The sequence below is a fragment of the Camellia sinensis genome, chromosome 14 (genome assembly GCF_055761805.1).
Source record: "Camellia sinensis isolate YWXY chromosome 14, ASM5576180v1, whole genome shotgun sequence".
In the NCBI taxonomy this organism is placed as follows: Eukaryota; Viridiplantae; Streptophyta; class Magnoliopsida; order Ericales; family Theaceae; genus Camellia; species Camellia sinensis.
In genome coordinates this window covers 70,132,583-70,145,318 of record NC_138974.1, presented here as the reverse complement: position 1 = coordinate 70,145,318, position 12,736 = coordinate 70,132,583, and the positions used below count along the sequence as shown (strand labels likewise).

Below are 12,736 nucleotides of genomic sequence, written 5' to 3'. Positions count from 1 at the left end.
TTTTTTCCATCCAGAGTTTCCACATCCAGCACACCAACCGCCCTAGCTTGTTTATTTTATTTTATGATTTTGCTTGTAATTCTAGGAGGTTGATGGGTACTATACTCGTGTTGACTGATGGTGGTAAGGTACCGTGTATGATTATTGGTTCGTTCACATTACATTTGTCATTTGTGTAATCCATCCTGAACTTTAATTCGCGATGGTGAAAGATTCCACAGGAAAAAAAAAAAAATTTATAGGGCAATCCAAGTTGATGACGGGAGGAGAGAAAGGACACGGAAGGTGATCTAGTTCCATTTATTGGATGCGTACTCCTTAAAAAAGAAAAAAATTAATAATATTTTAAGACAAAAATGTTGACATCACATAATAACCTAACATATATGTAATTTAATTATTACTTTGGAAATAAAGAATTCTTAAAACCGTAACAAGATCTTTCACGACCGTCGATCACATGTCTGCAATATTTTTAAAAATTACGAATAACTTTTAAGAGTTTTACTCAAATGTGTTAAAATTAGGGATGACAATTTGAATTCGGCCCGACAGGTACCCGATCCCCTGTCCTCGATAAGAGTGGTTTTTTCTCAAAAAATATCTCCAACGGGCTGGAGATGGTATTTAAAATTAAATCTCCGATCAATTTCAGGCCGGGGACGGGGATAGCTTTCACAGCCTTGGACCCGGCCCGTCCCCAACCCTGTTTCTTCCCAAAATAAATTACCATAATACCCCTTCATTCATTCATGTATATAACCTCCCTTTTTTTAGTAGCCCTCTGATCTACAAAAGAAAAGTCACATAACTCAAAAAAGTGTCTCTCTCTCACTCACTCTCTCTCTGAGTCACATAATCCCTGATCAGACTCTCTCTCTCTTTCTCTTCTCTCCATAGTCGGCGATGGCGTCGTCGTCTCCTCCTCCTCCTCCGTCGCTTCCTCCTCATCCAGGCCACCACTGAAACTTCATACTCCGTCACCTCTCGCCTCCTCCTCCTTCTGCCACAACAGATCTGAGTAGATCGCCTCTCGTCGTCGTCTTTGTGTGTGTGTCTCTAAGTTGATCTGTTTGTATTTTTATTTATTTATTTATTTTTGTTGATGATGTTGCCGTTGATGATTTATTGTTGAGAGAGAAAGCTACACACAGAGAAAGAGAGAGAGCGTTACGGGGATTTTCTGGGGTCGGGAAACCCGATCTCCGTTAGGGGTAGGGGGCGGGGACGGGGGCGGGAAGAGTGATGGGTTCCTTGCCGGGGACGAGACGGAGAGTGTGATTCCCGGTCCCGGCCCGTTGCCATTTCTAATTAAAACGTACAATCATTGAAATAGATAAACCCACTTGAATTTAATCATGATTTAAGAATGATTTGGGAAGTGACTTTTTTAATGATTTTTTGATATTTTAATTAAAATATAAGGTGAAAAAAATTAAAATGTTTAGAAATAACTTTTTGACTTTCTACGACAACAAAATATATATATAGAGAGAGAATGAAATAAGGAATCTTTAACTTTTTTATATGATTTTTAAACCTTTTTAGTGATTTTTTAAAAAACTTTTTGACTATTTTTTTCTTCCCAAACACACCCTTGAAATGCTCAAATGAAGACTTATTATGTGTCTAGTGAAATTGCAATATGATTTTATTTTTGGATAAATTATATTTACCTCCCTTGAAATTTGGAGAAAATATAATTCGTCTCACACTTTTGACATAATTATATTTAGGCCAAGTTTGGCATGAGGCAAAAAAGACAAAAAGTCAAAAAGTCACTATCCTATTTAAGTCACATCATCTTATTTAAGTCACATCACCTCTCTAACACATCACTTCAAACCCAACCCAAATCCAACCCATATTTCATAAAAAGTCAAAAACTGCACTTATTTAGTCTTCCCAAACTAGGCCTTTGGTTTGAATTTTTTGGATTAAGTTTTTTAAAAGGGCAAATTACACAAATAGTCCCCATAATTTGGGACTCGTGTCACTTTAGTCCCCGACTTTTCAATTGTGACACATTTGACCCTAAATTTTGAACCTTGTTCCAAATAAGGACAATCGAAGATATCATTATTTAATTTCAAGGGCAAAATCATCAATTTAATAAACTATAAACTAATTTGACAAAAATAAATGTCAAAAAAATATTTTTAATTTTTTAAAAATTATTTTTATCCACCAATGATAAAATTATGTAAAATTGATAAAAATTACATGATTAATTTTTTAAAATTAATTTTACATGATCATAATCTAAACACATAATAAAAAATAATTTGGTAAAAAAAAAAATATCTAAAAGATTTATCAATTTTACATAATTTTATTTTTAGTGGGTAGAAATAATTTTTAAAAATTCAAAAATATTTGTTTGATATTTATTTTTGTCAAATTAGTTTATATTTTATCAAATTGATGATTTTACTTTTGAAAAATCTAATGATATCTTCAATTGTCCTTATTCGGAATAAGATTCAAAATTCAGGGTCAAAAGTGTCACAATTGAAAAGTCAGGGACTAAAGTGACACAAGCCTCAAAACTATAAGGATTATTAGTGTAATTCACCCTTTTTAAAAACTTAGTTTTTTTGTTTTCGTGTTTTTTTGTTTTTAATGAATATTTTTAAAATTTTAAGCATTTTTTATTTTATTTTTTTAGATGCACCTTACTTAGATGTATCTAAAAAGTAAAAAATTTGTGAAAAAATATTTTAAAAAATTAATAAATACATAAAAATACGAAAAATATACTGAATTCTCTTTTTTTTTTTTTTTTGTATTTTTAGTATTTCGTGAATTTTTAAAAGTTTTTTTTCACAAAAACTATACTTTTATGTGTATTTATATTAGGTGTGTCTAAAAATTAAAAAAAAATTGCTTAAAATATTAAAAAAAATTCACTAAAAACAAAAAAATACAGAAAACAAGAAAGTAGAATTTTCTGAAAAGAGTTTTTGAAAAATTATAACCAAGTTACATAACAATTAGGCTTTTTTATTTATTTATCAATAATTCATTAGTTATATGAATAAAAATAGATAAAGATCACACTTTTTTTGTATGATCTATGTTATATTTGAAAGTGTGATTAATAATATTTAAATCACATCTTTTAAGTGTGATTAATAACATTTAGATCACAACATTTAAGTGTGATTAAAAACTAATAAAACATGTGACTAATAACATTTAGATCATATTGATTAATAACTAACAAAACCTGTGATAATAAACATTTAGATCACATCTTTTAAGTGTGATTAATTATTAACAAAACCTACAATAATAAACATTTAGATCACATATTTTAAGTGTGACTAATACCTAATAAAACCTGTGATTAATAATGAGATAAGATCACACGTTATATGCATTTCTCATCACAGTTAATGCGTGTAATAAAAAAAAAGGTTCAATAAATTTGAAGAATAATCAATATTATTTTTGTACGTGCATTTCAATAATGTAATACACACTATATACTATACTTTAAATCACAACCACATATTGAATGGAATAATGTCATATATTTTATGAATGAAAGTTAAATATGTTCAAAAATATATACAAAGGAATTAAATAAAAAGTGTTAAACTGTGCTAACATATATTAAAAAATGAAAAAACTAGAAAAACTAAATTCTTGAATTTTTTGACCATATTTTGCATCTCCTTAAGAAATTTCTAACCTGAAAATGAAAACACAAATTAATTCAGAAACTGCTCGAAGCATATGAATAAACTAACTATTTGTAAAGATTGTTTGTCTTACAAAAGATGAAGTCCGACTGATCACACCCCTTCAAATCTTTTAACATTAAATACCTCTGGCATGACATAAAGCATGTAAAAACAAAATGTCACTTTACCCACATAAATTGCAAGTTCAACAAAAAATTTACTATAACCAACAACTTAGTTTAAGAGGCTTTATCCATCTCAAATATTTAATGTTTTACAAAAGAAATGCAATTGAATGTTGATTATACAAATACCTTGAGTGCATTTCAGATATCTGCGGCCATTCTTGATCATCTTCTCCATTTGAGCTCCTAGAAACTTCTGAACGCTTGGGAGGTTGGCCAGAGTTACCTTAGAAAGAAAAAAAAACAACTCAACTCCTTAGGCATACACATACCGGTAATTGCACATTTGTAAAAAATGTTCTAGATACCATCATATACAAAATCACATAGAGATATAGTCCTAAAGTATAAATTTTTTTTTGGGGGGGGGGGGGGTGTTTCAAAATTCTCATATTGACAATCTTATATATCATAGAGAGTACTGCCTAACTGTTTATTTATGATAAACAAAATCTTCAAGAAAAATTTAAAGGATATACTTTCATAACTTTTTTGCTCAAAGCAAAAGGAGAGGACACAAACATCATTATATTACTTGATACAAAGAATTTCAAAGAAAGTAATGCCTAACACTCAGGTTTCAGAATGGCCTACAAAAAATTACATGCCATACCATCTGTGGCTTGAGCAATGGATGGATTCTTCTCAAGTAATGCCTGTCAAAATAAGCACAACATGTAGACAAAGAAACAGAGATTGATAGGTACAGCAAATTTTAATAACGTTTCAAAAGCATCAACTACTCATCTCATTTGTTAACTGATCCAAAATAGCTTCTCGAAGCTCCACCTGGAAAATAAGTATAATATATGTGCAGTTTTTAGGAGTTGGGATACATGAGACATACATAATACATAGAATGTATGACAAACTTTAACTAGCATTCATCACTTTATATAGCACAGGCTAAAGTGGTACAGTTGCAACATTTGAAATATTATTTAAAACGTAGAAAGACGGCTCAATGTCAAAGAAATTAAATGCTGTTAATAGAAAATTTTAAATTAGGATGAAGTTGAATTCCTAGAGCAGTACAAGTTTTTCTTCTATAGTTGGAAAAGTTCAAAGCTGTGCTTTGCTTATGGTTTATTTACGCAAACAAACATATCGGGTCAATAAACTAATGTAAATATAAAACAAATAAAAATAAAATGGAGAAAGAATGATGCATTTTGATGTGCCACAAAGAAAGGCAACCATAAAAATCCATTACCTTGAATGGTCCAATGAATAATTTGGGAGGGAAAAAAACCCAAATTGCAACAAAAGCAAGAATAGTTAACAGAAAATCTAAAATTCATCCAATACCATAACTTTAAGGAAATAATCCCATGGACTGTTGCGGTTATAACCATACTCTTACAAAATATGCAGAAAACATTCTCATAATACTATTTTGATTTAGAGCAAAGACAAGGGTAACAAATTGACAATCTGTCTACACAGCATAATAGACCAGATATAGTTTATTTGCTTAGTACCATAAGGCTTCGAATCTAATTTGTCATGAATGGTTAATTTTAGGTGTCACAGAAAACTACAAAATTATTCAACAAGAAAGAAAGCAAATGAGTAAGAAGACTGAAAGTGAGCTGGACACATTATTTCATTCTCATGTACACTTTTCAAAAGCGAAGGAAACATATGCTTTCAGAAAAGATGATATAAAAAAGGAATAAATCACACCCCAATGAAACAGCAATCACGGTCAACAATTTATATCTAGTTTAAAAATCTCGTTTAGCCATATGCAGAGGAATATCTTTTCATAAAATTGATACCATCAGGAGACACTAAATTATATGCTAGCAAGAGAAAATGCACAATCATATATGTAAAAAACACAAACAAATAAAAATTGAAGGCATATGAAGTTCTCAGTTTAAATTCAGAGAGCAGAAGGAAACTTGAGATAAAAAGGAAGTAGTCTACTTATATTCCAAATTTCATCAGAGAGAGAGGAAGAGACTTGAATTAAGTCCATGCCTTGCTATTAATTTTTCTCCTAAAACACACCTGTTGGAGTGACTACTTGCTTCTCAGTAAAAGGCAACTCGCCAAGTCCATGCTCTACAACCTGAAAATCAAAAACAACAAAAGCAATGATGATTGGTAAGATTTAACATTTTTATTCTATTAACCTTTTGTAAATCAATGAAATTTGGATAAGCTAATTGGTTGAAAGTACCAGACAAATAAGCCGATCCGAATAAAATACAAAATCATGCTTTGATGTATAACGATCTTGAATTAGCGTATGCATACCTCTTATCTGCAGCATGGGTCTCCAGTATGATCATAACTACAACTCAAGATAAATATTCGCATTTGAATCACAGGGAATGAAAAAAATGTTAACAATATTCCCATTCCTTTATGTCAATGTGAATGGCCTATATGCAACAGCACCCTAATGTTAACTCACTGGTTTGTTGTTGTTATTGTTCACTATTCCCAAAAAATTATTTATACAATTTGCCACCATCCCAGAAGCAGAAACCACATCTTAATTGTAAAGCAGCGGCTCACAGTTAAAAAGCTGTAGCTCAACCTTACTTGAGGTCAGTTTTTGTATCTACTCAAGATTTAATTTTTTTGTATCCCCCCTCCTCTCAGAAGTTTGTCAAGATTACTGATCAATAAGATTTTGGGTGATTACCCATAAAAAAGATGGTCCCCCCCCCCCCCCCCCCCACACAAAAAAAAAAAAAGGTTAAGACCACCATGGGAAATGAAAATAATAATAATAAAAAATCAAGATGATACAAAAAGGAGTACCTGGAATGTCGATTGAATAACATAAACATTTGAATATATTTTGCAAAGGTTATGCTAACCAAGTTTTGTGCGGATATGTTGGACAATTAAAACAACAAAGAAAGCAAAAAAGAAGAGACCAAGAACCAACAAAACCATAAACCGGCTGCAAACAGAAGCTACCAGCATGGCAACAGAAAAAAGAAGAAAAAACAGTACAACAGGCCAACAGGCCGGCAGCACACAGCAGCACCAGCACACAGCAAAATACAGCAGGCCAGCAGAACAAACAGCACAGCAAAATTGCATTAGTAAGGCAGCACAACATGAAGCTATGTTTATATGCATGATCATATAGAATGTTAGAATTACAGTTTGCAAGGAGGCAGGGTGTCTATGGCCATCAAAAGGAAGCTATCTGCAATGAACATGCGCAGAGTTAATACACAAAAAAATAAAAGCAGGGCAATTGGTCATCCTAAAAGAGTGAAGCTGACCTAATCCTCGGTTAGAGAAGATAACAAGGCAAAGGCATAACTGAGCCAATTAACTTTCTTCTTTTACCTCATAATAACATTGTCTATGTGTTTCAGTGACAACGGCTGCTTAGGTTAGCCACTGGATAAGAGCATTACTAGCTGACACATTGACTTGATCTCTGCTTGTTCCAGCTCACTTTTTTTGATCGGCAAAAAGAATACTTTATTGATGGAAAAACAAAGATTACATCAATAAAGGGGAGCTTGGAGCTAAAAACAAGCTCCAACCTCCAAGTTGGTGAGGAACCAACGAGCCAACAAAACAAAGGAAAAGAAAACAAGGAAAACCAAAACAGAACAGATAGCCCACATTTGAAGCACCAATAACACCAAAACCAGAGCAGACAACACAGCCCACAGTTGAAGCACCAATCAGATGAGGACCTGCAGTTAGTTAGCAACCAAGACAGAACAGATAGCCATGCTTTAAACCAACATTGCAGCAGGATAGATCAGAAACAGCAGCATTCCTACAAACTGATTAAGTACAGCAGCATCAGCAGTTCACCCACCAAGATTGTTAGCTCAACACATCTGCAGTTCACTACTACAGATGTCTGTGTTAGATATGATTTGGACATTAATTTGGATAAGCTTTCTTTGTTTTGTTTTTTATGGTTGTTTGTTTTTTTTTTTAATTCAAAATCTTGGATAAGTGAATGATATAATTAAAGGTCTGAAGGGAGCACAAACCATGTGTACAGAATTGGTACAACAGAAAGCCTGTATGAGTCATATGACCTATATACATCAACTAGAGAATCCAAACTCTCTAAAAAATACATTAATTGTCTAGTGAAGGATTTACTGTTCTTGTTGTCACCCAACTACACTGAAAACTCAAAAACTGGCCTTTCAATTGATGAATAGACTCGTCAATGTTATCAAAAGAATGTCAATTCATCTCCTGTGTACATTACATTAAGAAAAATACATGTCTTCTGATAAATCTCTTGTTTTCTGAAGGCTGCCTCTTGAGTGAGCATAACTATCTTGGGCTTTAGTATGGAAGTCTAGTACACAATTAGAAAAATTGAATAGCACCTTCAAAACTACACCTATAGCTACATAAGTTTATGAGCCTTTTCCATAGGAAAGTGAGTCAAAATGAAGATGCCTCTTGGGGCATGCTACAGTTTTGAAGAACTTTTTTTAAAACTTCTACGAACTTAAAATTATGCTTAGTGTTGTTGGCTCTTTTGGGGAATAATATTATTGAATTGGTTTCTTCTGGGTACCTACCTTGGTTTCCACTGAACCCCTAGAGGTATAGAAGAATGGTTTTGTATTCTCTTCTCCATCGATGAGACAAAGTTGAAAAAATAAATAAAATAAAAAAGAAGAAGAAGAAATTTTTTGTATTGGTAACCTATCTACAAGATAGTGCTTGTGTGTGTTGGCAGCTTTCATTTTTCCTTTCTCCATCTCGAATAAAATTTATTTTCTTTGTTGATTTTTTGTTTTTCCTCTCTCTTGTTATGTGATTTGCTATAGTTGTGTTGTGTAGTCAAATAATTTGATTTGTAAAAAAGATTATCCTGAGTAAACGTGGTGTCTATGTCAGTATTTTGAGATAACAAATACCCTTCATTGTTTTTCCTTGAGTTCAGTGAAGCCTGACAATTGGTTTGTAACAGAACTTACCGGAACAAGGTTGCCACTGCAAAGTAGGTACCATGGCCCATAGAGATAAGATTTTGTGAGCCTAATACTGCTACCAATCAAACTAAATCTCCTCCAAGGTTAGCCCTGGTTCTTTGTATCATTTTTTGACTTCTTTTTTCTAACGTCTTGGATATATAGGCTATTTTTAGGTGTACATGTATATGTCCACACATTTGCACCTCATTGGAACACAATTATTTTTGTTGCAGTTTGAGGTATTGGTTTAGAGCAAAAGGAAAACTTTCAGATGACAAGGCTTTGCATAGGTATGAAACTTGTTTCTAGTAGCTAGTCCTCATGAGCTATGTTTTCATGGAAGAAGTTGAGCAGAATGAACATTAGTGAATCATGATAGCAGCTTGTGTTTAATTTTAACTTTCAAATTATGGTTTCTGTGATATATATATATACCTTCATAGAACGATCTCTTTAGAATGGCCTTCCAGGAAGTGATGGTTCTTTCTACATATGTTGAGTATTTTATTTATTCCTACTATATATTGTGAATTATCTTAAAGATACACATCCTCATGGCTGAGGACACATAGTATGTCAAGTGGTTGTTGAATCAAGCTCAATGTTACCTTGACTCCACAAATTTTGGATTTAAAGTATGTCTTTTTGAACTTTTGTGCAAATATTGGTCAATATGAATTTCTCTTAGAGGAGTTCTAGAGACATTTTCATGGATTATATTATAGGCCTTCAAGCACTAGCTCTAAACTATCATTATATTTGCCACATCAACAGGTGTTTAGCAAAACTTAGGGCTGGGAAAATTAAGGTTATAAGGGTAGAAATGGCAAAACATTATGTATCAAAACTAAAATCCAGAAAGATTTTCAAAACTGTGATGATCTAGATAAAAGTCCATTTATCTTGTTTGTTTCTATGTGATAATTATGTTATATCATTTGATTGACTGCAGATGTGTAGCGGCATATACTTTAGATCTAATATTTTTTTCTGTGAGTTTGAATCCTTACCGGAAGAAGAATTTAAAAACAACTTCTATCAGTCTAGATCATGCGTAAGTATACATGTCTTTTTTCTTTGTTATTAATTCTACTATTACAATTTTACACACATATTTACTTCCTGTGAAAATCATTTTAGCTAGTAGGAAAAATATCTTACGACTACCCACTTGGTTGCATTACTACAAACATTCCAGATTTGCAACCAACTAAAAGAGCAGCATCGAGATTGCAGCTTTGGCTATATATGTCTATTATTATTTACTTATTGGGTGAATTACACTAATAGTCTCTATAATTTGGAATTAGTGTCACTTTGATCATTGACTTTTCAATTGTGACGCATTTGACTCTCAATTTTGAATCTTATTCCAAATAAGGACAATTGAAGATATCATTGCTCAATTTCAAAGGCAAAGTCGTCAATTTGATAAATTATAAACTAATTTGACAAAAATAAATGTCAAAAAAATATTTTTGAATTTTTAAAAATAATTTCTACCCACCAAAGATAAAATTATATAAAATTGATAAATCTTTTAGACATTTATTTTTTATTTTACCAAATTAATTTTTATTATGAGTTTGGATGATGATCACGTAATGAGTGGTTGTTAAGCTTTTAATATATGATCGATATATTTAACATATGAAATGTTTTTAGTTTTGAATTTTTTGATTTAATGGATTAGTTTAATAATATATCAAAATTGTCGCCGTATTTGATTTTTGGAAAAATAGATATTAATTTAATGAAAAAAATTGATAAATCTTTTAGACATTTATTTTTTGTTTTACCAAATTAATTTTTATTATGAGTTTGGATGATGATCATGTAATGGGTGGTTGTTAAGTTTTTAATATATAATCGATATATTTAATATATGAAATGTTTTTAGTTTTAAATTTTTTGATTTAATGGATTGGTTTAATAATGATATCAAAATTGTCGCCATATAGAAACTAATTTAATGAAAATAAAAATAACCACACATTACATGATCGTTATCTAAACACGTAATAAAAATTAATTAGGTAAAAAATAAATAAATTAATGGCGCTGTTTGGGAAGGAGATTTTCTGGGTCTTTTTTTTGTTTTTTTCACTAAAAGATAAATTAGTTACAAAACCAAAAAAAACAAATCCAAACAAAATATCACATCAAACTCCATGATCATTTCACTTTTTCTCTCACAAATATCACATCCAACCACAAAAAAACCCAACTATCTTCCCAAACACAAAAAAAAATTTCTCCAATAATATCCTACAACTACAAAAAACCTACAAAAAAACTCACTTCCCAAACACCCACAATGTCTAAAAGATTTATCAATTTTACATAATTTTATCTTTAGTGGATAAAAATAATTTTTAAAACTTAAAAAATATTTTTTTGACATTTATTCTTGTCAAATTAGTTTATATTTTATCAAATTGACGACTTTGCCTTTGAAATTGAGCAATGGTATCTTCAACTGTCTTTATTTAGAATAAGATTCAAAATTCATGGTCAAATGTGTCACCATTGAAAAGTCGGGGACCAAAATGACAGAAAGCCCTAACTATAAGGACCGTTAGTGTAACTCACCCTTAGTTATTTAGTCAAATATCATTGTAAAAAAACTAAAAACAAAAAACCACCATTATTAACTGTCGAGTGTTTTAATGGTTATGGAAATTGTGATGTCAAATATACATAAAACTCTATAGTGCAACTCATAAACTAATAATGGGGATTTTAGTTATTATTTAACTCAATAGTCTATGGTTGCTATCATGACTTGTAGAAACACTAACTTAAAACATTTGAAGTCTCCAATGTATTTTTTCCACCATGAGATCTATATATAGCTAAAACTTGAAATATGCTTCATATCAAGCACTATAATACATTGTCTACATAAAGAGATTGGCTGGAGAGAGAGAATGAAAACCTTAAAATTAGGAGCATTTCTTCTTATATTGATCACACTTCTTGTGACATATTTCTTCTTCAACTCTTTGATCTTGCTTCCATGTTCTCAACTCAAAGTTCTGTGGCTGCTATCAGAAGGTTGGCTGAAGACCAACATGGATCCAATTTGCTTGTGCCTAAGCTATTATGGGTTAATGTTGCCCCACCCAAAACCCAGTTTTTTGGCTGGTTCGCTTGGTAATGGAGGGTGAAAACAGCAGACTATTTGCAAAAAAAAAATGGTGCTCTAGTAATGTCTACCCTTTTTGTAAAAGTGAAGCTGAATCTAGCAACCATGTTCTGTTACAGTGCTCTAAAGTGTGGAAGATATGGTCTGAGCTACTAAATTGGTGGGGTTTTCAGTGGGCAACTTGCAGCAGCAGCAGTAACTAAATGCAGCAACAGCAAAAGCACTAAATTGGTGGGGTTTCCAGGGCCTATGTTACGCGTTAAGATACATAAAATATCAATGTACAGTTGAATGCTCAACTACTTTAAAACATTTAACTGGGAAAGGCGGGGGGGAGGACCAATTTGGTCCATGCCTTGGTTACTTAGGCTCCATATATTAAGAAAAGGAAATCACCTACTAAATAGAATTTATCTAAATTATGGTAATGTTTGTCTCCCTCTCAATATATAAAGTATATTTTAAGGTCTTTGGGTGAAAGATCTGATTCCGTTTTCAGTCAAGTACATCCAGTTGCTAAGACAATTTTCTCCAACTCTGTTTTAAAAAAGAAGATTAGAATCTATCTTCAACAACCACAAAACACAGCATTATTTTAATTAACACAATCACAATAGAAAAATACCTCCTTATGCCAGCTCGTTGTTCTTCCTTTGGAAAGAGCAAACCGGATATAGATGCCACTTTATCAAAGAAATCAAATTCTCTTCGAAACATATCAGTAGCCTTGGGACTGAATCCATCAATTATTCGTTGCCTAACAACAGGCAATAGCTC

At 31.8% G+C, this 12,736-nt stretch overlaps 1 long non-coding RNA gene across 3 annotated transcripts; it reads right to left on the bottom strand.

Annotated features, from left to right (window-relative positions):
• Positions 1 to 3,516: 3,516 nt before the first annotated feature.
• LOC114260414 (uncharacterized) lies at positions 3,517 to 12,154 on the bottom strand. Of its 3 annotated transcripts, none has more exons than XR_003628630.2 (6): positions 11,750 to 12,154; positions 5,891 to 5,951; positions 4,488 to 4,663; positions 4,004 to 4,100; positions 3,781 to 3,835; positions 3,517 to 3,697 (listed from the first exon to the last, which is right to left on the bottom strand). It is a non-coding gene; the product is annotated as an uncharacterized LOC114260414 (long non-coding RNA). The 3 variants fall into 3 exon arrangements; XR_003628629.2 differs by lacking the exon at positions 11,750 to 12,154 and adding an exon at positions 6,063 to 6,248; XR_003628627.2 differs by lacking the exon at positions 11,750 to 12,154 and having other exon boundaries at positions 5,891 to 6,027.
• Between the last annotated feature and the right edge of the window lie 582 nt (positions 12,155 to 12,736).